Here is a 26,323-nt window from a genome sequence, read left to right as displayed (position 1 = left end):
TGGCACAGGTTCTGATCACAGTGGCTCAGCATTTAGAGTCAGCCATGTCAGATAATGTGCATATTTTCTTCCTTTAAAAATGCATTTCTTTGTCTAAATTGATTGGATCAAATGAAGAAAAACCGTTATTTTACAACCCCCAGTGCCTCTGCCTTCCTCTCATTAGAGTCAGTAAACACTTCCCTCTGATTCCCGGAGCCTTTGCGTTAGACCATTATAGGGGACAGGGCTTCTTGAAACAAAAGATATTTTTCCATTTTCATAACTTACAGTCACAAACTTTTAGGATTTGATCATCAGTTGTTTTGAGCCAGTTCCAAGAAGACCAGTTCCCAGATTCACACAATTTGTGTTTGGTTTCATTTGGTTTCTTTGGGCTTTTTTTTTTTTTTATTTCATGATGATGTATTCATCAAGGCAAAGTTTGCTTTCACTCTGGAGCATGGTCATGCTTGAAGGCTACCAGGATCAGCAGTGAACCTTGTAGAAGTGACCTAACTACACAGACAGCCCATAGACCACCTTAGAGGAAAAGTGGCTTCAGGAATAAAAGATGAGTCAGAGAAGGATGTATTCATCATCTGACTGGGGTCACCAACTGCAATGGCCCACAATATGTGAAAGGGTGATTTGCACCAGCTGATGTTTCACCAGCTGGTGGTGAAACAAAGCCCTCCTGTTTGCTTTGTTCTCACTGGCATCCTCACACTCCCGAGATCTTTGTGCCTTCATTTGACCCATGTTATTCACAAAATGAGATGAGTCTGAGATTCAGGATGCTCAAGGATTTGTCATGTTCTGGCTTGATAAAGAGGCGTGATTAATTCAGAAGTTGCAAGGATGTTTCCCAGCAGTGTATGTCTCAAAGACCAGAAACATGGGACAACTGAAGGCAGAGTGGGGCAGAAATCTGCTGAGATGTTCTGCTAGGGCTGTAGGCCAGAGCAGCTCCTTTGGCAGCCCTAAGCCACAGCCAGGCTTGGCTCACAAGCCTTGGGACGGGAGGGACTCATCCACTCTCCACTGCCCTTGGCCACCCCTTATGCTCAGCAGGCACACAAAGGAACTGAGCCTGCATGAAATGACAGAGGGTTGCACTGCTCACCAGCCTAGGACAGCATGTTAACAAACCCAGGCACGTTAAGGAAGGGCTCAACATAATCCTGGGGAGCACTGAAATTCAAGCAATTGCTTTTAGGTAGTCCTTTTCAGAGAGCCCAGATGGGAAGACCACCTGCCTTCTCTGGGCCATTGTGATAAGATGGCAAACTATCTTGGAGTGTCTTCCCGCCGCGGGTGGCTGCTCAGCTGGGTCCTCCACAAGGCTTTTGATGTGTTGGGGAATCAAAAGGAGAGACACAAAGAATAGGCAGAAGTCATACATATGAATGTGCACATACATAGGCAGTAACCTTTCCTCCTGTGATTACCCCGGCAATAAATGCTTGTGACATCAATACTTTATGATTACGAACCCGCGCTGTTACCAAGCGCTGCTTTAGAATTGCAGGTGGGGGAAGAGGAATTAATCACCTTAGTGTAAGATAGCTTAAGTGACAGCTCAACTTCTATAAAGTTACAGAAGTCGGAATGAGCAAACACCCTACCGATAAGCCATTAGTTCTGCAGAAAGTGTCACACAATACATGAATTTTTTTATATGGCTGCACTTGGCTGGACATTCAGGTTCATACAAAATAGCACCACAAAACACTTCTGTATGTTCATGTGTGCATGTGTGTGTGTGCATGCATACATGTGTGCACACATTTGGGCGTTGTATACATGTTTCACATGCATTTTACATGTGTGTATGTAACTACATATAAAATATGCACCATTATGTATACATTTATACATGCGCATGAACAGAATGCAGAAGTGTTAGGTTGAAGCGCTAGGGTGGTTTAACACTCACAGCTATTTTTAGTTGAGTAAATAAGAGCAGGAAACATTTCTATCATCTGAGTTCCTGCCAGCTGTTAAGATCTAGCCAAGAGCAAGAGGTGTGCATAAGTTTTGAAAATAGATTCATTAACGTCATATTTTTACTCCTGAGTTATGACTGATTTGGTTAATTTTTCCACTCTTCTGCATTTCATGCCTTACAGTAAGATTTGTCTTCCAAAGCCTGGTGTATTTTCTGCAGCTCTGATTGTGGTGCTGAAGATGCAGATCAGTGGATGCAGGTGCAGATGGGTTCACAAGGACCAGCAGAGGGATAGAGACATCACTGTCGATGAGAAGAAGGGCTCTCTTAAGGTAGATATGCTTGTTCTCTGAAACTTAATGCCAGAAAGTGAGGAAATAATTACCAGGAAAGAAACATGGGTTAAGATGGCGAGAAATAAATTTTAACCTGAAAAAAAGTGTAAAGGAGTAGACTAAAGTATTCATCAGCTTTAACACACAACTTCTTTAGGTCATGAAGCCCTCCTGGCCATGGGCAAAACCTACCAGGGCTTTGCAGTCACTTCCCAAAGTGCATTCACAGCTAACCAATGTGGTATAAATGACAGAGATTTAGCATATCAAAACATTGAAAAGCTGAGAGGGAGATGGCTTCATATAGAGAACATGATGAAATCAAAGCACAGAGCTTGGGACTCTTTGGGCTCTCCTAGGAAGGGAATATATCATCAGCTCCTGAGACCATTTTAGCTTTGCCCAGATGTAGAATCATACAATGATTTGGGTTGAAAAGGACCTTAAATATCATCTAGTTCCAACCCCTCCATCATGGACAGGAACGTCTTCCACTAGACCAGGTTGCTCAGGACCCCATCCAGCATAGCCTTGAACACTTTCAGGGATGGAGGATCCACAAGTTCTCTGGGAAGAATGTACTTTCTTTACAATGCCAAATAAGTTATCTTTTAAAATGGTGTGGTACACAATTTCTCTGAAGCTGGAGAGTCTCTGCAAGGAAGATCTTATGTTTTAAAATAGGGCATTTGATCAGTTTGAAAAGAATCAAAACTGAGTATCAGATGACCATTACAAAATGTCCTCAAAGTCCTTAGAAGGGTGGAGTGACTGAAGGTTTTCTCACTGAGCATGAAACATCCCTGACCTTCATTACAGCAGATCCCAGGCCAATTATCCTCTGCTGTTGGTTTGAACTAGAGAGGCTCTAAAATTCTTCCCCTCTATCAGCTGCTGGGAGAGCACAGTGTCCTTCCCTCACAGCCATGGCTCTGCTTGTACAGCTCCTCAGTTTGGGGCAGCTGTCTCTAAAGCTGGTCCCAGTCCCACATGTGGTCAGCAGAGAAGTCCCTGAGCCTGGGAAGCTCAGACAGGCAGGATCTGCCAGTGGTGTCATCACAGGCAGCAGCTACAGAGCACAGGGCTGCCCTGAGCACCAGGCATGCTGAGGAGGGATTTACCATAGGCCCAGATTACCCAAAGAAGAAGACCTTCCCACTGAAGGGAAAAGGCACCTGGGCTGTCTGCCAAACAGTGCAATGCTCCATCTAGTGAAGCTGAGTCCAGCCAAAGGGTTTGGAGGAGGGAGAAGCTCTCCAAAATTTGTTTGTTATTATTTGGGATTGTTTGGCATTATTTGGGATTGTTGTTAGCTATTGCATGAAACTATAAATACTACATTTAAATTAAACATCATCATTATCTGCAAGAGGGAAGCAGTTTGGAGAGTCACTGAGTTGTCTTTACAAAAAAACCCCAACCTTTAAAAATACTCATTAATAACATGATTTGTTCCAATATTTATATAAAGCAGTTAACAGAAGAGTTCTTGAGTAATGTGCTGTAACGAAGCAGATACAGAGGAAGATTTGGAGCAGCAAAGACACAAGACACATTGTGTTGTGCAGTATTACATTTAAATTATCTTAACCCTGGGAGAAGAAAGAGAGCAAGAACTCAAAGCAATAGCAATAAAATATTAAAGATTTGAGAGAGAATGTTGTAGGCAGTAGTCATTGCTATCAAAAAATAGACAGTGAGCTCTGGAAAAAAAAGAATCTGTTTGGCTGTGATGAAATGCCAGGTAATTGTCTGTCAGTTTTAGCGGAGGAAATTAGCAAATGACTCACGGGCTGCAAGCGGTGGGGAGCAGGGGGAGCCTCATCCATCATCTCCAGAGCAGCCTTCACTTTCACACACTCTCTGCTGTTCTTTAACTGAAGGACCATGTGAAGGGAAATGCAAAAGGTCATGAATAAAGTGTTTCAGGAAGGTAGAGGTTTAACCTGAGCAGTTGCAGCCAAGTGTGATGCTAATGGTTTGAGGGATTTTTGTTATGGCTGACATTCAGAAAGGATTTCCTGAAGGCCTGGTCCCTGCCACAGGGCTAGAAAGGTTTGGCAGGGTGGGGGCTGCAGCCAGTCAAGCAGAAGAAGCCTGTGCAGACAAGCATCAAGCAGGACTGAACTCCAAGGAGCTCAGGGGATTGTCTCTGCTTCCAGAGCAATGAGAGTTAGGTACATAATTAATGGAGATGGCACTATAATCTCAGCTGGGGATTTCCTTGCATTTTAGGTGAAAAACTAAGGCCTGAATAGCCCAGCCAAATGCTTCGTACTGAGAAATATGTGGCAGGGTGGGATGTGTTGGCTGGATTTTGGAAGAGAAGTGCTTTTTTGAAGATGCAAACCTCCACTCTTCCCCAGGGTAGTATGAGGCATATCCTGGACTGGAGGAGGGTAGGGAGGGATGAAGAATACCCCAAATGACAGAATTTTATTAGCTAGAAGGAGAGGGAAAAATATTAGTTAGTACTACACTATAACAAGCCTTTATAAAACCAGTGCTGCTCTATTGCAGCTCCATTGACAAAACAGAGTGTAGGTGGGCTGGTGAATAAAACCTTGTGTTTATTTGTAAAAACAAAAAAATGATAAAATATTTTCCCTGGCAAAGTAACCAATACAGTTTCAATCTCTGAAACTGTGACCATCTCTGTTTATAGGAAATAGAAACATGATGAAGCAAGGACCCTTTTGTACTCTCACACCCTATAAATGCAGAACAGAAGCAGTCAAAATAACCCTTATTCACTTTCTCATAAAATAAAAGGTTGGTATGCAATTAATGGTCTCATTTGCTGCCAAATAATTTTCCAGGTATAAATAGACAGGCAGTCAGGTAATTGCAGTCTCAGACAACATGGCAGCAACTCCTATATGAATGGTATAGTAGTTTAGCAATGTTGAAAAGTGCCGTTGAAAAGAACGGTTTTTCAACCAAATTCTCTCAAGACAAACAGCCCAAAATATGCCTCAAATTATCACCTTTTCTTATAAACCAGCGTCAATTCTATTTCACACCAAGGCTGATACACCTGTAGAGGGGATAAAAAGCCTTGCCAAACCTCAGTCAAAAAATGTGCCAGAGACAACTCCTTTGATAGCAGGCTGCTTTTCTTTTTTCCTTTTTTTCTTCTTTTTTTTTTTTTTTTTTTTCTGCAAAGGATGTAAATGTTATGTTGTCTTCTGAAGTGACTGCAAAATTAACAGGACAATATTTGGATGCCTGTGCATCAGCTTTCCCAACAGCCTACGTCCATCTTTTTTATATTTTGTCTCTTGTGTTTCTTATTTGTGCTCTTAAACCATGGTCAGACCTCTGAGTAAGAAGTTTATAGATCTCTGGTAGGGAAAGAAAAGTGATTATGGGAAAACCAGTACTTCCCATTTCTCACAGATGATACCCTTCTTCTCCTTTTCACAGAAAACAGTTTTTACAGTAGATCACATAAAGTTCCCCATATCAGAGGTAAAGATGAAAGCACATTAATTTGAGAGCTTATGGCAGAAGCTCAAATGTTGCATGAATCCTGTCACTCCAGAATATCTGTAATGTGCTTTCTCAGTTCTCTGCCCAGAGCACAATCCACAGTTATTTCACAAAACCTCATTGATTTTCCTCTCTTCTCAGCACTCTCCAAAGACAGGGGAGAAAGCCAAGCACGGAGTGGATGGTAGGAGGCCAGGGTCAGACCTGCTGCAGAGGGAGTTGCTGCGAGTGCATTGTGTGCTGCTGCCCTAAAGATGTCCTCCCTTGTTGGAAGAAGGAGACTTTCAGACAGGCAGTGTTTAATCCCCAGGTGAGAAACTTGGGATCCATTTGACATGGAGAACAGTAGGAGGTCAGTTCATGGTATAAGGCTGGTTAAGTCAGTCCTGGGAGGAACAGGCTGCTCCTGGTGAGGCCAGGCCCACTTCCCTTGCTGGAACTGCGCACATGCTGGCAAGGCTGGGCTAGGCTCCCCCATCTTCTGGGACAAACACATTGGCCAGCTGCTCTCTCCTCTCAGATATGGCTGTGGTGGCTGAATCAAGGTAAAAACAAGGTAAAAACAGGTAAAAGCAAGACAAATAGTAAGTGGCAGCAAGATATTGAGGTTGTCAGTCATGCCAGTGTGGACACCACTCAGCAGCATTCAGAGACCTCTTGCATCCTGTATCCTCAGCCTGCAACTAACCAGTACCACATCACTGAACAGTAGAATCATTAAATTTGGTGAAGACCTCTAAGATCATCAAGTCTAACTATTAAAGCACCACATCCACAGGTCTGTTAAACAGTTCTGGGTGGGTGACTCAGTATCAACACAACGTCCCTTCTCGGTACCCCAAGTTGCATCACTCCCTTCCAGCCGAAGCACCAGCCCGACTAGCCACAGCTCTCACGGCTGTCATTCCCTCTGGCCACCTGCAATAATCTCATCTCATGCCCCTTGCAGTGGTTCCTCAGATGTCGCCCAGAGATAAACAATGGGGGAAAAAGCCACAGAACAAGTGTAAGTCAAAAAGGTGACACATGGTAGGAGGTGGGAGTACAGCTCTCTTCAGAGAGGCTGGAAACACATCCTTTGATGGACATAATCCTGTCAGCCTGATTTAAGGACCAACACCTGACCAACACCTTTTCCAAGGTCAAGCTGGTTCTTAGATAGCTGCAGGCCCCAAGACATACATTGCTTAACCAAACGCAGCTCTCTTTCCTGGCCAGACAACACTTCCTTGGAGCTACCAACAGCTCACTGTGCCAGGGCAGAGCACATATGGATGTGTCCAGTAGGTTGCTCTCTCCTGGGATGGACATCATTTCCTGCAACCTGAAGGTGGTCACCTGGTGATTTTTCAAAGGCAGAACATGGATGTTATTTGGTAAATGGAGGCAGAACACTGCCAGCTGGAAGGAGGTGCTTGGAAATTACTGTAAACACAAAGTGATGAACAAGTATGAAAAATGCTCAGGAGACTCTGGGAGGAGTAAGAAATTTACACCTGACCCCATGGTGGGGGTGCATGAGTAATTCCAGAACAGTGGGGCATGAGTCAGGTGGCAGGAGATGTATTGGGCTCTTTCTTTCCAGACTCTTCTGACTCAAGATCAGCCTGCTGCTGCCCAGGGACCATTCTTTAAAAGGCATTGCCTTTGGGCAATCACTCTTCTCTGAGTGAAACAAGTCACAGTGTTTCTCTAACACTGCCAGAAATTCAAAGCAGGTACTGTAAGTCAACAAAATGCTAATTCCCCAAAGGTTAATTAAACTGAGCGGGACTTGTAGATGAAATGCAGCGGCTGACTGCTGCAATTAACTCTGGTATCATGGTTAGCATTAGGTGGCATTCCAGTGAAGGGGAGCTCTTCAGATGAGTTATTTTGGCATTTACTCCCTTGAGGGGGTGAGGGGGGCTCCTGTATATATCAGTCATTTTGTTCTTGCCTGCTTTCAGGAGATGGAAATTAGTGACACCCAATTCAGTCAACTGAGGAAAGAAAATGTGATGCTTCTCTTCAGCCTCTCAGAGCAGGCACTCATAAACACTGAGTTATAAAGTATGAGGCTCCATTTAAAGTCAGTTTTCTAACCTAAATGCAACAACCTAAATCCTGTATTTTACTGCCTGACCTGTCAGGTGAAGCTGAAGAGAGCAGATTGTTTTGTGGGCCTGAAGACAAAAGAGGGCTTTGCACACAGCAACAGGGAACACAGAGGAGGGTGGGGGTTTTACCCTTAAGATATTAACTTCTGATTCCAACACGAGTGTTCCATGTTGTCCTCCACAGCAAGGAGCAGGAGGATGTAACTTCCTGAGCTTTGAGCTGCCTTTGGGGGCCTGTTGAGGTCAGATGAATAACTGTTGTCCCCAGGAGGTACCTGCCACACTATAACATCCAAAAAAATCTTCCATTTATTGCTTTTTTAATACAAATTTGAAATAGAGAAATAAAATATTTTTTAGAAATATGTGGAACAATTACATAACCGCTGCATGCAATTACCACATTGGATGATGTGACATTTCAAAACAAAGACATAATATGACAGGTATATCATAAAAAAATAATTTCTCTTAAAATATAAAATTTAAACTCATGAGCTCAAAACACATGCCCCTGCTCTCCTCCCCCCTCTTTCTTTTTTTTTTTTTTTTTGGCAGGATTTCCTTTTAAAATACAGGCAATGGTTGATCTTTCAATGCAGGTCACACCAGGTTTTGGCCCTCTGGGGTTAAGTGGATTAAAAAAAAAAAAGCAAAAACAAAACCTAATGAATAATCTCATGAGCAAAAGTATGAAGCCTGTACAAAACCTTGTGCTTTGAGGTAAAGACTTCTTTTCTTTAGGATGACCAGAGAGTTTAGCTGGCAGCCAGGAACATCCAGAGGAAAAAGTTTTTCCCTTCCTATTTCATCACCAAGCAAGCTTTTTTATGGTCTGGAGGTTTCCTTCATCATCAAGATTGTCCCCTTGAAAAACATTTCTCCATGATTCTGCTGTATGTTTTTGTGCTCTCTTTCTGGCCTTCATTCCTTCATTCCTGGTGTACAGTCAGACTGTCCTGAGGTGGTCTTATCATGAGAGAAAGGGTTGATTAGCATGGGGAAGGGAGATGCCTGGCTGGAGGAGTCAGAATGAAATCTTTATAACCACAAAGGACAATAGCACCACTCTCATTCCTCTGACTTTTAACTGGGCAAAAGGAGAGCCATTGCCTTTCAAAGCCCATCAGCCCACGAAAAGCACCACTAGCTCCCAAGTCCTCAACTCTGATGCTTTTTTACATAAGCTCTGAGCTACGTCACCATGAGCAGCTATCACTGAGGTGATTAAATGGTAACAGTGAGCAGTCTTCATAAAAGTCTGATTCCCACAAATCTCGTTACCATGTTCAAGGCCCTGCACCAGGCCTGCCACAGGGATCAGTGTGGAGACAGACCAAACCTCTCCAGGAACCTGTGCATCTCTTTCCTTGGATCTTAAAAAGGCATCAGGTCACAGACTCAATAACCATCACTCCAGCCTCTCCTGCTAATCTCTCTCCTTCAGCATAGCTAGGCTGCAAATAAAGATGCAACCTTCATGAGAAGGTGGCCTGAGAAAGCTGATCCACACTCTCCAGCTTGTAAATTACCTCTCTACTCTGGTGCATCCAGCAGTTTGTTTTGCTCTGCCGAAGGCCTGGAAGGTCATGAGATCCCAACAAACAGCCTTCAGTGGTTTGTTTTCTGCATTTAATTTGCTCTTCGGTATCGTATTTCCCTTGAATCACATTTTGCTTCAGGCAGATCTTGTTCTGAAAAAAATCTGGAATTACTCGTATCTCCCTAGGGGAAGCAGAGTAAGGGCAGGTATAGGATGCCAAAGAGATGCCATCAAACTTATTCTATGTATTTTCCCTAGAAAAAGGTAACTCAGTGTCTGCATTCCTGAATGGCCTCCCAAAGATTTCCATTTCAGCCAATTTATGTCCACGTGTCTTCCTATGGATGTGATCTGGTATCTTTATTAACCAAACATACTCAGGTCCTGATTAAGAAAGCTTAATAAGTTAATAAATAATGTACTTTTATTTTTAGGTCTATCTCTTTATTTTTAGGTTTATCTATTAACACTCTACATAGCTCAAATGGCATAAGGATGCTCAAGAGTACAAAACATTCATAAACCCTACTCCTCTGCTTTTTGATAATCCCATTTCCTCCTGCTGAGAACATTTTCATCCTTGTGATTGCTTTTATGAGGCCCCGTTCTCTTGCAAAAAAAGCAAATACCACAAGCAATATTTGAGGAGGCTGAAGAACCAGTGATGTGAAAATTGCTTCAGTGTTAATTCTGTTTTCTAAATAAAGGCACATTTTTCCTGAACACAAGGACAAGCAAAAGGTGAATGGTACTGATGTTTTTATTCTTTTGCAACAGCTTCTTCAGTACATACCTGGAACTGCTGTGAGGAGACATTTTAATGTCACGAAGCTTCATGTATAGGCATTTTACCTATTGGCCATTTTTCCTTTCTTAATGGTGAGGAAAGAAATAATGAGTGTTTACATATATAGGGATATGAAGAGAGAGAGAGTAAAAGATACATGCACACAGGCACTGCAAAAGGAGGTCTTTTTAGAAAGCACATGTCTTTAGTGTTCTTGAATACATACCTCCTGTCTTTTCAGAAGAAAGGCTTGTTTTGGGCAAGAGGCATGATGCTTATTATCATCCTTCTGTCGTGTGGTAATCCTATTTGTACCCCCAGGGGGTCTTTCTCAGGTTATTCTCACAGTCAAGTGGCACTGGCTTGCTGCTGCTATGTTTCAGTATATAGCAATGATTTCATTGCTGTCATTCATTATTATTTTTATTCATTTATTTGATACAGTATCTGTTAATATGGAAACTTTGTGTTTCTGTACACTTGATAAATATCTCTACTGACACCAAGTTTTCCATGCCAGGATGCAAGATGCATTTTGATAACGCCTCCTTTGCATGCCATGGTCCTGATGGATGGAACAGGCCTCTTGCATTTTGATGTGGGCAAGAAATAAAACTGCCTGGGGGAAAAGGAAACACAAATGAGAGCTTGTAATGTAACACCACTGCCAAAATTCTAATGCTATTTCCCAGTATGCATGGAGATGAATTACAGGTAATATCAAAGGGTTGTGTTGTCACTTCTGTAGACTTTTAGCAATAACTTTTGAAACTTGAACAGCATTTTAAAGGAAACTTGAACAATGGTTTACAAAACTATAACAATGTTTTGCCATTTTCCTTTAAGAGTCTCTGCAAGAACCAGTCTTGTCCATAACACACCCACACAGGTCTACATCTTAACACAATCTGGGAGGGAGGAGTGTGGCGGTCCTTTTAGGTGCCAGGCAAGTGTTGCATGTAATCCTCTCTTTTAGGTGGCTCTGCCCCCCACCCCCTTGCCTCCTGGTTTTCTCTCCTCTTTGCTCATGTCATGACTTGGAGACACCACAGTCCTTCAGGAACACGATTGCCATGGATACAAGGTCCCACCACCCTCACGCAAGGTCACTGAGGAGCTTGGAATTCAGACACTCAGACTGAAACTTGTGAGTTGGGTAGTACAAAGTCCTATCAAGAAAGGCAAGAATTCTTGTGAGACACAAAAATGAGGAAGTATCCTGGCCCCATGAAGTCTTCACTGTGTGGTAAATCCCATTGGCTAAAATCTAGGACAGGTTAAGTCTTTGACCTTTCTCCTTCGAGTTATAATGTTCCTGAAATATTGAAAACATTGGTTTAAGATGAAGATAACAATTGGATTTCATGAGATGGGAGAAAATAGTCCCTGGGTCTTGGGGAAAGGAAATCATGCAGAAGCGTTGACAGGAAAAGTGAACCGTACTGAAAAAGTCTCTGTGTGATATCTAAATGAGTATCTCTTTGGCCACTGCATCCTGATTTCCTGTGGCATATAACTACTTGCCTATGACTTCCTCGTAACTTTCTTCTCTGGGGAGTCAGATGTTTAAAATAGTGACAGTAGGCTTGGATGGAAGAAGGAAGGAAAGTAGGAAGGAAATTTTGCAGGCCAAGTGGTTGTGGTTTTTTTCCAACTACATTAACTGATTTACTGACAAGAGGAACCTTACTTTACCAATTTTCATGACTATTTTCTGTCTCTTTTCATGCAACCAGTAGAAAGTTAATGTTAGACTTTCTGAACAGCTATCAGATCTGTTGCACACACACACACCCACCCCATCAAAAGTTATCAAAAGGGGCAGACTGAGCACAATTGTGCAAGATTTCATTTGGAAGCCAAATAAAAACCATTTAAATCGGGACAGAAGATCTCAGAGTTTTCTGACCCAACAGATTTTTCTGACCCAATATTACAGAAGAAGAGGTGATTCTGGCTGAAACACTCCAAAAATGCTTATAGTGTGTCAGTTCTTAGTGCATGTCATCTTGGCTCCCTCAAGTGGCTGATCCCTGAGAGTGGACACTTTCCTCCTGTTCCACAGCAAGACTGCGTTTGTCACAGTGCAGGGATTTGAGGTCTCTGTTCAGGGACCATGGCATCAGGCCCTGCTGAAGGCTGGAGTGTGCTTGTGTGCAGCCATGGTGTGTAGGAAATTAGTACTCACCATAGTTTTCTGGTCTAATCATCCAAGGAAAGACTGAAGGGAGCAGGACAGTTTCTATGTCTTTTCACGTCCTTTTTCTTATGACATCCTCTAGAGGACTGCCTTGGTGTTAGTGCTTTTCTCTAAATTCAAAGACAAGTCCTAATGGTTTTACTGCTGATTGTAGTAAGCCCTCATTAGCTGTACTAGCTGAGGTCTGCTCTAAAAAAGGCTGGCTGGGGACCCATGAGACCACATCTTGGCAGTAACCTCCTGAGGCTGAGCAAAAATAGATGCAAAATCCTCTCCTTGGGACAGTCCTGGGGCTGGGGCTGATTGTGAGGAGCAGCTCTGTAGTATGGGAGCAGATTAATGTGAGGCATTGCAAAAAAAAAAAAAAAAAAAAAAAAATCAAGGCACAGGCTGTATTGAGATATAATTTGGACAGAGGAAGAAAAAAATTCACCATGAGAGAGGTCAAGTGCTGGAGCACAGATTTAACAGTAACTGTCCAGGCAAGGTCCTGAGTGTTCCACTCTTTGACTGACTTTGGTTACCCCTGCTATGGATTGAAATGGGGCAAGATTATTCCAAGCTTTCTGACCTCTTTTATTCTATAATCCATGAAACATGTGTAGGGTCTGAATTTTTCTGTTGTTCACTGCAGGATTGCTGCAAAAGTAGTTACACACCTTGGTGCAGACCCTAACACCCAGCCAGCCAACAGCCAGGCTCAACCTTGCTCTTGATTTCCCTCCCTTGTCTCTATCCTGCTGTGCAGGGTGTGAAGCCTTATCCTAAGTTCTCCAGCCAGGTTTTGACCAAAAATACACCCAACCTCCAGTGGCTGAGACTAGACAGTTTTACCTTATCATCTCATCTTAATATTCAACTGCTTTTAGTCCCATGAATCTTAGACTGCACTGACCCCTCAGCACTGCCCCCCTGCTCAGGCTGGCTGTGCTCTCCCTATTGCGTGAGAGGCTGCAGAGCACTGGGCAGCACTGAGTTCCCAGGAGATGCTGCCACAGTACAAACCACACTGGACAAAATAGACATGTCCTCCAGGGGTGTTTTGTCACATGAAGAGTGAGGAAACAAGGTAAATTCACAAGGGCATGAGCCTAGGTTTTTAGCAGGAAGTTCTAGAGAAAGAAGATGGAGATGGGTCACCTCTGCCCTGGTAAGCAGGAAGGCTCTTTGTGTTCCCTGCTACACACACTCCTGGTGAGACAGACCTCTGAATTTATCTCCTTTTGAAAACTTTTGCATGTCACCTTGAATTTATTAGGTCTTTCCTCAAAGAGAGGCCTCATCCTATAGCCCCTTGTCAGCCACAATTTATCTTCTCTGTTTTAAGTTTTCCAGGTCCTTACGGGCAGAGATTTTCTGGATTTCTTCAAGGACATATAAAGATTTCTCATCAATGCAATATGTGTTTCTTCAGTCTCATGAAATAGGAATGCAAACCTGTTCAGTTTGAAGATAGATGGATGGTAACAGGAATACATACATAAAACAAGGAGAAAACTGTAATACAAAAGCTGAACCTGAATTTTATTTGCCCTTTTCATATCATGCAGTAAGACTTTCTGAGCATTTACTAAATAGCCATACTTTTAAGCTAAAAAACCCCTAGCACAGCTTATCCCTGCTCATGTAATGTCACAACAAGCTCCAGGACTTCAGCATGTGATTTCACATGTACACAACCCCCACAAGAGCTTTTTAAGAAGTGGCTTCCTACTTCATTTAGAAAACACAGGAGATGCTGCAACAGATGCTGAACAGACTTGTGAGTTTTCTCTTTTGTCACCTTTTTTTGCTTGATGAGAACTATGTATAGACTGAAAACACGTGATATGCTTCTTTAATCAGTGTGGGAGTTGTCCTGCTTTGGTTCAAATTCTAGCTCAAATCAACAGTGAAATTTGAAAGGAAATATCCTGATCCTCTTCACTTCCTATGCATTGCTTTGCATCATGGCATGATAACAGAGTGCACAAACTGGAATTTTTTCAGATGGAAGTAAACTGGAAGATGTGGGGATGTCCCTAATGAGTTCCAACCTCCATTGATGGGACCAGATTGAAACTCTTCCAAAGTGAAGTAACCTGATGGATGGTGCCAGCTGTGGTCCTTGGTGCCAGTTCCATCACTCTGCAGATCTACTCCTATTGCACTGCACGATGTGTTAATGTAGACTGCTCTTTGTCCACTGAATTTCTCCTTTCTGCTCCTTGTGCACAGCAGGACCAGCTGGATAGCATCTTACTCAAATAGTAAAGATGAAAGGTTTTATACGAGCTTTTACCTCTCTACTCCTAGGATACAGGTGTGTCATGAATGTGAGTGGGAGCTTCAGACAAAGCTTATTAGAGAAGCCCTGCCACTGAGTCACAAAGTGCAGAAAGGACCTCCCTTCTTTCTAAACTTCTCATAGAGGGGTCTGGATGCAGCTGGATCCCATCTTAGCCCCAGACTTTGTCAGCAGTTTAAATTACTTAATCCAGAAGGATTAAGCATGGCAAATCAGATCTATTTATACAAAGTGAACTATTTATTATTACTAATGATTAGACAAAAATATCTCAATCAGAATTATTTACTGCACAGCTAAAATTGCTAGTAATGTATAGTGTAGGATAGGATAGGATAGGATAATACCAAAGCCATTATATTAAAGTAATTATTTTAAAGTAGGCAAGAAACAATTTTTAAAATAGAGATCAACGTAACACACCCATACCAACGACCATGAGCCTAATCTCCTTCACCCAGCCTTGAGGGTTATCCTTGCGGGGCATCCCCTACCTAAGGGAGGAATCTCCACACACTCTAAAGAGGAATATGTTGGAAGAACCAAACCATGTGAGAGTGTACAGGACTTTTACAGTATAAAGTGATTGACTGCCAGTCTCATATCTCTGGTTGCCTCACCATCAGGATGTTGATTTGGGGTTGGTGAGAGAGACAGGTTTCAGCATAATTCAACAGCAAAAGCAGCACAGGATGCCCCCTCTCAGCCCACCACTGGTAGCTTCCAAAACAGGGCATTTTTTAGTTGCTTGACCACAATGCAAGGGCAATGAGTCCTGCTACAATATGCTCATAGAACAGTAGGATTAGTAATGGAATGAAGTAACTCAGGTCCTGCACTTTTTGAGAAATTAGGCAATAAGACCAGGATATTTTCAGATGTAAATGTAGGCTCTTGTACATTTTGAGACCTCTCATAAAAGTGACATGGAATTATTTCAATCCATTAACTGTGGGGAGTTGCACCATGTTTGCTGAGGACTTGCACTACCAGTGACATATGCTGAATTTGCAATGCTCAGCCATTTGGAATATATAAAGAAATAAAATCATTTTGCCCCAAACACCTGGCTTTGGGTTTTGGCCTCTGGCTTTAGACTTCTACAGGAAAAACACTGGTAAGCACCCCCTGTAGTCTTCCCTTGGTCTCTGTGTGCAATGCACCAAAACAGAATAATGCATGTAAAGGGACTGGGACTGAGCTCTGCCACTGTAAGAAAGGTGAGGGACATTTTATTCCCAAGCCTTGGACAAGCCTGCTTGGGACCGTGTGGCCCCACAGTTCCATGCTGCAGCCTGGGCTCAGGTGTCCAGCAGATTTCTGTGTATCTGCAGTGGAGTGTGATGGTCCCCATCAACCAGAGTGTCCCATTAGCCTGCGAGGGCTGCAGGGAGTTTTCTCTAGGCTTTGCTGTTGCAGAGGTTAACCAGCCACCTGCCCAATCCACTTCACCATTGCTAATTAATCAGTTAAAAACCACTTTTTTACTCTCTAAGAAGTGATCAAATTTCTGTGGACGCACACTACTGACTCCCTGGAAAGACCAGACAGATTCTAATGTTGCCAGCAGCCTTGATTTGCCTGGATTGGGGTTTAAAGTCTTTCTTGAGAAGTCAGAAGATCATCCTGGTTATCCTCTGACAATACTTGCCCAGCCAAAGTCACTGCAAAAGGCAGCCCATGAGGAAGAGCCTGGGCACTCATGTAGTGCTGAGAGCTGTCATGCAGGAGGATAAAGTCAGATTACACTATTGAACTGTATAAAACAGTTCAATATTACTCTTGTATTTGTCATGAGAATAAATTCCTGCTTTTTCTAACCCTTTTTGCATCTTTGTGGTGAGAACAAAGCAAAGATCAGCCCTCACTCTGCCCAGTAACTCTTACAGGGTTTTGTGTGGGAATAGGCAAGTGTATATCTTTGCTTTGTTTGAAATGCCATCTCAGTTATTTATTTCTGAACGTTTTCTTTTTTATTACGTGCTCCCTACTCCAACATGAAAAGAACTACTTTACCTCTTCAGCTCATCCCCTGCTCCCATCCCTGTGGTGAAAGGACAGCTGGTTGTTCAATCATCTTGCTAATGCCCATGCTCTGCTCTGTTTTGGTGGGTCAAAAGGAATTTATTGTTTTCAAAAGTGGCCAACACATGGGCTAGCAGAAGGTCCCTCCAGACGTTATTCCAATGCATAAAAACGTGAATGCTGGAGATCCCATCAAGTCCACACAGACCTACTGTGCAGCAGTGGCTTTTGTCAGTGAACAGAGCACAAAGCAAACAAGACCATACGTGAAAGAAATGCCTCCATTTTTGACCTCCTGAAAACTCAGTCGTGGCCTATTCCTGAAACCATTTAACTGCCTTAGACTTGAGTGGGCTCCTCAGTACACATCTGCAACATCTGGAACAGTTGCTGATATCAGGAAAAACAAGGACAGCGACAAACATGCAAATGTGCACCCCAGATCCTGGGGGAGAGAAAGGCTGGCAGCAGTGGAGGCTGGGGGATGACGTGGGGGAGAGGCAGGATCTGTTTTGGGGTGTAAGCATAAGAACCCTCCAGTGCATAGTTTGGGTGGCAGCATGGGGTGCATGGCTCTGCTGGGGGTTCCCTTCTTGTATAAAATACTGATAGTGGGATACTGGATATGAGAGCAGAGAACTGGTCTCCATGATAACCTGAGAGGCAAAATCAAGGAGCAAAAAAGAAAGAAAAACTTAGTAAAGCAGCCCAATTAAAGCGGAAAGCCACAGCACTGCCACTGCAGTCACATGGTACAGTTCCGTGAAGCCCTGTGAGAATCAGGGTACCCTGAGGGCTGGGGAATTGTCCAGCATCCCCTGTGAGACAGACACAGGTGGAGCTTAGGATGGCAGATAGCTTTGGGTTTTATCCCCTCCATGCAGCTGGGTCCCTCTTGTCCCCATTCTTGAGAGACCGAATGACAGGGACTGAGCAAAGAAGTTAAAATTGCAACCAGTGTTCCTGAGAGCAGGGCTGGAGAGAACAGGCCCCAAGGCTAGTCAATAACAAAAAATTACTGAGAAATATCCAGAGGCTGTAAAAAACCTCCTGGAAGCTGAGTCAGTCCAAATTACAAATCCTTGTTTCCCATTATAAACAAGAATATCAATATTTCTGCTGCAAATGCAAATTCCTGAGTCCAAAGCAGAAGAAAAACAGTAGATCTTTTCAATGTGCCAAAACATATTTTTCTTACACCATAAATGTATGACTTTCTTCAGTGGAGTGTCAGATGGAAGCAGAGCCTAGCCTGGTCCTGGCACAAAGAAAGAGCCAAGTCTCATTAAAACACACACTGGGTACTGTTAAACAATATTGATGTTAAGGAATACGTATGTGGTACCTGGGATTTCAGGCAGACTCTCTCTCCATCTGAGGAGCTTGTCCTAAATGCACATACCTCGAGTGGCTGTAGGATCCTGGGAGAAAGGCACATTGCCTTCCTGCAAAACAGCACTGGGACTGTGCCTCGTGCCTTACATGCTAAAACGTGAAGGCAGTGGGGTCACAAATACCCTGCTACAACCATTACCAGCCCTCATTAAAAGCTGAACTGTGAAACTGGAACAGTTTAGTGCAACAGCATGAGTAGAGCTCAGAGATGTTAGCATCAGGGAATGAAAAAGGAGGAGGAAATGCCCTTCATCAAAAGGCTGATAAGTGTATTTTTAGGAAAAGCAGATCAAGGTTGAGATGCACATAAAAGTTACATAAACGCAGGACTAGCCAAGCTCCCATGTGGATAAGAGGGGATAAATGCACTTTATTAAGTTGTTTCTAAAATTGGAGTAGATGAGATAAGCCTTGAAGGAGGCACTCATTTAAGATTGATGTGGAGTAAGTGCAGAGAGATAGCTGTTGAAAGGACTGCCATAAACCAGTTCTCCAAGTTGTCACTCACCGACACTTCCCAGTGTTTTCTAATAAAAATAATCTGTTTAAATCAGACTCTGAAGACAGCTTGTCTTTGGTTGCCAGTGTAATTTCTCACAATTGTTTCACAATTGCTTTTGGAATAAGTCAGAGATTGTTTGAAGAGACAACTTTGAGGCAGACTTTTAAGTTACTGTTATTTATATTGGCAAAGCAATTTATACTGCTTTAAAACAGAAAAAAAATGCCACATGGAAATTACAACCAGCTGGTTAGCACCATTAAAGTTACTGATAGATAGTCCTTCCACAGAGGTGTTCACAGTGCCATACAGCTGTGGGGAGACAATACCTCCTGCTTGCATGGAGTTACATCAGTCCTGGGGACAATGAGAGGATTATAAGCTCACAGCATAAACCAGCAACCAGGAACTGCAAACTCGTGTGCAGCCCTGATGGCAACACTCTGCTGAAGTCCTTGCTGACACAATTACTGTGAAGTTTCCTAACTAGGGCAACGAAGGCTACATCGAGTAGGAGAGGGCAGAGACCATGAGCAGCCTGACTGACATAGAAGTCATCTTTAACTCTTCTGCATTAGTCATGGTTTTGACTTTTTCTAAGCCCTCTTCCTGCCTTTCTTAACCTTGAAATGATTGCCAACAGGGCTCAACTGCAGGAATACTTTCAGCTGTAGAACCATGCCAACCATCTTTACTAAAAATTAAGAAATACCAATATTTTGATACGATTAATATACACGCACCTCAGCCACCTGGAAACAATTGTGCCGTCTTTCACTAAAGTAAAATGCTCATCATCTATGAAAATACTCTGGTCAATTCTAAATGAGCCTTTTAGGTGATTCCACAAAGTGCAGTACGTTGCCTTGCTGCTGTAGGAGAGGACACCCAAAGATGGTTTTATGTCAATTTGCTGAGGGACTTGCTCATTGTGAGCCATCCTCAGCAGCAGCAGGATGTACTGGCTACTGCAGCTCCAGCTGCTGCTGCAGGTCCTGGGAGGCATGAGGCTACTTCAGACCAGTGTACACCCTAAAAGCTAAACAAGGATAAAGGACAGCCAGAATACCTTTGCTTGGGGATTCCCCTTGGAGAGAGGGAGGGCCTGTGTGAGTTGGCCAGCAGGAATTCACTTCTATAAATTTCCAAGTGGTCTGCAGGCTTATGTTCCAATTATTAAGTGGAATCTTTATGGACAGACTATGGGTAGCCAGGTGTGGCTCATGCATCTCCAACAGGAGACCGTGCCTCCAACCCACAGCCTCTCCAGGACCTGCTTTCCCAATAATTTCTTTGTCCCAACTTATCACGGATGTCTCTTTTGTATGGCCCACGTGATGTTTGCAATGTGCTTTGTGTGGACAAAAAGGAGCTATATAAATGCAAATTTAATGTATTCATTTATTCTATACTGAAGGTTGCAGAGAAGGCCAGGTAAATTACACCCACGGCATCTGCCCATCAGCTCTTAATGGCATCCACTTCAGGAGCAACAACTTCCCATAGAATTTGTTAAACATGATTTTCTTTTGTTAGCCCTCGCAGACTATTTTTAATCAAATTACATTTCTCCAGGTGTTTTCCATCTGGCTGGACCCACTAGCTGCTGAATTCAAGGACCCTGATTCATTACAACTGCGTCACTTGCCTGACCTTGCCACATGACCACAGTGGCAGCATAACAAGGTCCGTCTGTCCAGCGCAGTCCCTGCTCCTCACAGCTCATTGCTGAGATCCCCAGGAGCTGGATCCTTGCCCTGAAACTTTAATGATTTGCAACAAGAGCAAATCCTTCATCACTCACTCTGGTTTTACCCAGAGTCCCTTCATTATTTCTTTTATTCCCCCTGAAAGTGTAAGGCTGTCTCCAGCATTGCTCTCATTATCCCTCTATGAACACTGGAAAAAGAACGTATTTACATTTCCTGACGTGCTTAGTATTCCTGTCATCTCTGTCTCCCTGAGCCTGCCCTGACCTTTGCAATGACATTTTCAACAACTCTATTCCCAACACTTTTTCTTTTTCTTTTTTTCTGTGCAATTTTGGCTTCATTTTTCCTGTTCTATTTTTGTTATTATTTCCTTCTTTGTTCCTTTATGCCATCCTGTATATATCCCTGGCCATAGTGATGGCCTGGTGGCCCTTCCAGACACTGCTTGCTCCCTGTCACAGCCTCCCTGTGATCTGTAATGCTGCTGGGTACCAAGTACAGCCAAATTAGGGTCTGCTATGAGTGAGCCTCAGCACATGGAAGGAAGTCTGATTTGTGTAACTTGAGAGAGCCCAGCTATTCCACTGCTGGGATGTATGTGCCACTGGCCTCATGCAGGGATGGGATGTCAAGAGAAAGACTAAGCTTTCAACTGCTGGCATCACTAATGCTGTTGTTTTGGCCTCAGGCTAAACCCTGCTGCGAGATCTAAAGCTGCGTGCACCTGTGTCCTCTCAGCTTGTCACACCTCTGTGCTTCTGTGTCCCAGGGCGCCCAGTGCTGCACACACTTCAGACCCCCAGGGAGCCTATCAGATGCAGGAATACAGCTTCCTTTAGGCTATTTGGGAAAAATCATTTGCACTGGTTGTGAACCTCTGGTTTTGTTTTGAGGCTCAAACTTTCAGACCTTGTCAGGTCTTCGTATGGATTTGTCTGTTGAGTCAGTATGTGGTGGAGTCACACCTTCAGTTGCCATAAAGAAGTAAAGTTTCAGAGAGGCCAGTGGATTTGCAGTGATTGACACTGGCACAGCTGACAGTGCACAAGAAGAGTGTTTACTGCATTCCTGAGAATGAAAGATACATCCTCTGGAAAGCAGATAGAAAATCTACCAGTTACTTACTAGGACATCCTTATCACCACAGTTTTTAAATCATCCCTCCTCCTTTACCAGTGTAACAGAACTGATGTGGTCCAGGATGTCATCCATTATTTTCATTATTTCTTTTCCCCTTTCTTTCTTTTTCCCTAGCAAGCATTGTTTAACAAGCAGTGCTGCTGGAGGAAAGTGGTACTCTGGATTTGTACCCTCCGCAAGCGAGTTCCTCATGGCTCAGAAAGAACAAATACTACTCTTGCAAAGATCTCTCCAAATCCCTGGAAGAGACACCCTTAATCTCTGGGAGCACCTTGGGGAAGCAGCTCAAGAAAGATGCAGAACAATGCAGTTAACAGCCTCACTACAGCAAGGGGGGGCCCAGCTAAGTACCTTGGCCAAAGCAGCACAACAGTGAGGAAGAGTGAGGAGAGAATATGATTTCACCTAGGCAAGCTGAACAGCAAAGGCTGTTCCATTGCTAAAGCTGATTTTATGGTGACACAGCTAAAGGGACAAGCATTTCTCCCCTGAAACCAAATAAATTGCCTTTGGCTTCTGATAATTTTTGTAGCCTCACAACTTGTTCTGTTTCCAGGAATAGATGGAGTACAACAATGCTAGCAGCAGTTCATACATCTGACTGCTGCTACGGAGGGAAAGGGGTTGAAGGAAACAGGGAATTTGCTAAACAGTTCCTTGGAAAAGAGATGTGGCAAACAGATCAAATAAATCCAAGAGAGACAAGACTCATACAAAGGTACTCTCACCCACGTAAGAGCATGGTGCCATCCTGCTCGAGAACTTTGTCTTTAATTATGTGGCTGCTTTTATCTTCAGTGGGAATGCACATCTTCCTCTGGATTAGTGAGGAAGGTTTGTGCTGGCCACACATGGCTGCCACACACCGGTCAGACACTTCACACCAGCATGGTTTGGTGAGATCCCTTCAGCTTTGCATGCCAGCTCCAGCCTGGCATCACTATTCCCTCCAAAGATTCCTTTCTCCTGAACTCCCTGGGGAGAAAAGATTGAGAAAGTGCCTGTTGACATCTGCTAAGCAGAGAGGGATGCCTGAGAATGACCAGCAAACAGCCTTGGGACATCTTTGCCCAGGGTGGACTGGTCAAACAGAAGTGTGCTGGCAAAGCAAGGAGCAGCTGACAGTCAAATTGCACAGGTCAGTACAGGTCTTGTAACTCAACAGAGTGAATTTTAATTTCTTCATCTAAACTAGTGCAAGGAAGCAGAGGGAAGTGAACCTCTGTCCTGGAAGCTGCCACACACAAAAGAAAATACAGTAAAAGTTGTGTAAACTCCAGCTCTACCTTAAAAAATAGTTGCAATGGTTACTGCTTACCTATCTTGCTAGAGATTTTTTTGTCCCCTTTAACAAAATATTAATTAAGATACCTGTTTTTTCTTTGCAAGTGGAGAAAAAACTCACCAAGTAGTAAATCTTTTCCGGGTTTCTGGCTCATTCTGTTGAGTTAGAGTGCAGCCCTTGTTGTTGCCAGTTGAATTCTGGCAGATGGGTTACACTTGGAAAGGGAGGTTTCCAGGACTGAGCAGCAGCTGAGGTAGGAGTGTGAATACTGAGACTGGGAATCAGGCAGTAATTCTTTTGTAAGCTGTCACCCTTAAAGATTGCTTATTTTTTTACGGAGCAGTGCCAGAAGCTGCAAATGTGCTGCTGTTTCCTGGAGACCACACGCACACACTTCCTCTGCCCAGATGAGGAATCCAAGCAGAAGGTGCTATAGGCTTGTTAAAGCTTGGTTAGATGAGCTACCAGGCTTTATGGAGCTGTTTTTTCAGCTGCCCTTTCCAGTTGCTTGTAACTGAGCTGCAAGAGAGTCCAGCAGCACAGCTGTGGAAAGCAGAGCTGCTTGCTGGGTATGCTCAGCAATGTATTGATCTGCTGCAATAAGAACATGAGAGCCAGGGCATGCACTGCCATCCCAAGAAAGATGGCTGAGAGAGCACTAAGAGTCCTAGAATAAATATAGTTTTGCTACTTCTGGGTAATCCAGACAATGTGTGAATACAACACCTCTGTAGACAAGTGAAAATATCAGCAGTGAAGTGTAGCAATTCGCAGAGTTGCTCCAATATACCTGTGGCAAAAGGCTGCTGCATCTACAGTGTATTTGTGTCAGTACCTCAACAAATTCTTTCCGGGGTCTGTGACCAGTGTGGCAGTCAAGCAGTGCCACTGCTGCAGTGCTCTCAGACTTCCTATCCTATCCTATCCTATCCTATCCTATCCTATCCTATCCTATCCTATCCTATCCTATCCTAATAAAGCTGTAACTGTGTTTCTTTCCAACCCTGGCTTACACTTCTCATGAAAACTAAGCAAAAGAACAAGCAGCAGGAATTAGCACTTCCCAGTTCTGCACTCTTGAAACAAGAGGGGACAGTAGATAACTTGGTGGGCTGTGCACTTTCTTTCTTGAGTCATTTTGCTTTTCTCAGAGGAAATTATAAATGTGCAGCCTAAAATCCAGATATCAGTGTGGGGAGCATGTTTGTAGTATTCACAAAGAGCTTCTTTGATTGGGCTGCCAGGAAAGAATTGCCTTTCCCTGGAAAAGGACACTGGAGCTGAGAAGGGGCTGAAATGCTCATGGTTCAAGAAAGAGCAGGCAAGGAGCCTGGGCTGGGCTGTCTCCTGTAGCCTGATGCACATATAGAGTACAGACAACAAGTGTTTGCAATGCTTAAGGTATAATTTCCAGGCATTGTTCACTTCAACATATCCCTCTTTGATCTGGCAGTCTTTATCTCTGGCTTTAGGAGATGTTCAACCTGTGCTGGGAATTAGCAGCAATTTCAGCTCCCAGAACCTGGTCAAGACCTTGTCTCAAGGAATAGTCATGAATTGTGGATGGACTTAGAGCTTTTCAGCTTGCCTGTGGGCAGTGGGTGTATTCTGGCAAGCTATTGTAAGTATTCTGGTCTCCACTGTGGATGCTTCATCCATTGCATCTGCAAGGAGCCAGGGACAGTTACAGATAGTATTTGGTCTGAATTACTGGAACTAAGACATCAGAAGAAACACTGTCTCAATCTGAATCGGCTCAATCTAATTAGTCATTATAAATTAATTTAAGCAGATAATTAAAAGAAGCAATAAGAAAGTAATAGGAATAGTAAATCTGAATCAGGTTTGTAGCTCTCAAATGCTTTTCAAAGTCTGAGTCCTGCTCACTGTGGAGGTACTAGAGATATTGCAGTTAGCAAGGGAACTCTGTCTGACAGCTTGTCAGGGGGCAGCTACTGAGAAGCCTTTCTGCATTCACCCAGCTGAGACCCGCCTGCCTCTCTCCTCAGTTCTGCTCAAGCTCACACACATCTTCCTGCCCCAGCTGGGAATCGCTCTTCTCCAGGGTATCTGCATCTCTGTGCAATCACATTGTCGTGTGCTGTCACCTCTGCATGCCCTCCCTTCCTGACATGAGTTGAGGCTTGAATGCTCCTCAGCATGGGGGCCTCTCAGGGGAGGGGACCTGCATGCAGGGATGCTGAAGGGAAGGAGAAGGAGGAAACACTTCCTTGCACCACTGTCATTTCAACTTTGAAAACTTCTTCTGAGTCTAAGTCTCTGGGGAATGGAGCCAATTAAACAGCAATCTGGAAAGCCTAGCAAGCATCTCCTTTCAATGGAAGTCCCTCTCTGAGTGACATGAGCTGAGTGAGGAAAGACTAAACAGACAGGAGCAGCAGCAAGTTGTTTCTAACTGAATAACTTCAACACTTCATATTTTGGTGCACTGTCATTGAAATGCAATCAGTTTTTCAGAAGCAAATACACTGAAACTAAAGACTTTGATTTCTACTTCTGCAATCAAATTTGGCAACACCTCTGAACATATTTTTCCCTGATTACCGAAAGAACACTGCAGCAGAACTCAGAAATATAGTCAGTCTGTATCTTTTTGCTTGGAAAAGATGGGCAGCCACTTGGTTGACACTGTCAGTGGGATATTCCTTAGGAGTACACCTCTCCAATCAACTAACATTCACCCAAGCACTTTCAAACACAGAAAAGACCCTGCTGATGAAAATAACTGCTTCTTGCTTGTGTTGCTGCATAAAAAACATACCCTCAGGGCTGCCTGGGAAGCCAGAAAGAATACTACAGGCAGCTACTGTGATATACAAGTTACCGTGTACAGACCCTTTTATTTCACCTACTGAGCTCTGCACTGAGTCAAGTGACTGGAACTTTGCAGCTGCCACGATTCATACTCATACCAGTGGAGGGCTAGAGCCCTGTTTGCCAAGTTTTGCTTTTCAGAGCAGCAGAGGCAGAGAATCAACATCTTCTCTGGTCCCTGTGGACAAACATGCCAACCTGAGTGTGTCTGGAGACCTTGTCAGCTGTAGGTTTTGTTATGTGCTTTATCTTGAATTCCTTCATTACCACTTCATCTTCTTGCCTTCTCTCCCTACTGATGAGAGCAGTCACATTTGTCTGATTCTCCAGCCAGCACCTTTAACTTTCTCAATTGCCAACATCCCTTTCCTGACTCCCCAGCCTCTTCAAACTTGTGCACCAATTGCTGTCATGCAATAGCAGTTCAGAGCTTCTCTGGGAGATGAGCGATGCACGTGGGTTTACCTGTGCTGATGTGTCCCGCTGGTTTGCCCTCTTGCCACATCACTTCTTGTTCAATATGGACATTTAACCACCCGTCATAAGTAGTTTTTTCAACTCCACACCCTTTGGAGATAGCTCTGCTGCCAAACAGGTACACCATTGGTGTTACACCCTCCGGGTAAAGCAAAGCTTATTTAATGAGAATAGCATCTCAGAGCACACTGTTTATCCATGGTGCCTTTTTCCTAATTTTCAGTAATGAAGGAGCTGGTATTTCATTGACAACCATTTGCTGAAGAACCCACACTGAAG

The 26,323-nt window shown here is 43.5% G+C and overlaps 2 long non-coding RNA genes across 2 annotated transcripts; one reads left to right on the top strand and one right to left on the bottom strand.

Moving 5' to 3' along the window:
* The first annotated feature begins 1,982 nt into the window (after positions 1–1,982).
* LOC119698329 lies at positions 1,983–6,035 on the top strand. Its single transcript, XR_005256123.1, has 3 exons — positions 1,983–2,006; positions 2,112–2,262; positions 5,899–6,035. It is a non-coding gene; the product is annotated as an uncharacterized LOC119698329 (long non-coding RNA).
* On the bottom strand, positions 5,392–22,975 carry LOC119698328. Its single transcript, XR_005256122.1, has 4 exons — positions 22,853–22,975; positions 10,413–10,805; positions 8,567–9,550; positions 5,392–8,131 (listed from the first exon to the last, which is right to left on the bottom strand). It is a non-coding gene; the product is annotated as an uncharacterized LOC119698328 (long non-coding RNA).
* Between the last annotated feature and the right edge of the window lie 3,348 nt (positions 22,976–26,323).

This window comes from Motacilla alba, chromosome 2, assembly GCF_015832195.1.
Source record: "Motacilla alba alba isolate MOTALB_02 chromosome 2, Motacilla_alba_V1.0_pri, whole genome shotgun sequence".
NCBI classification, from domain to species: domain Eukaryota; kingdom Metazoa; phylum Chordata; class Aves; order Passeriformes; family Motacillidae; genus Motacilla; species Motacilla alba.
This window is presented reverse-complemented; position numbering and strand designations above follow the sequence as displayed.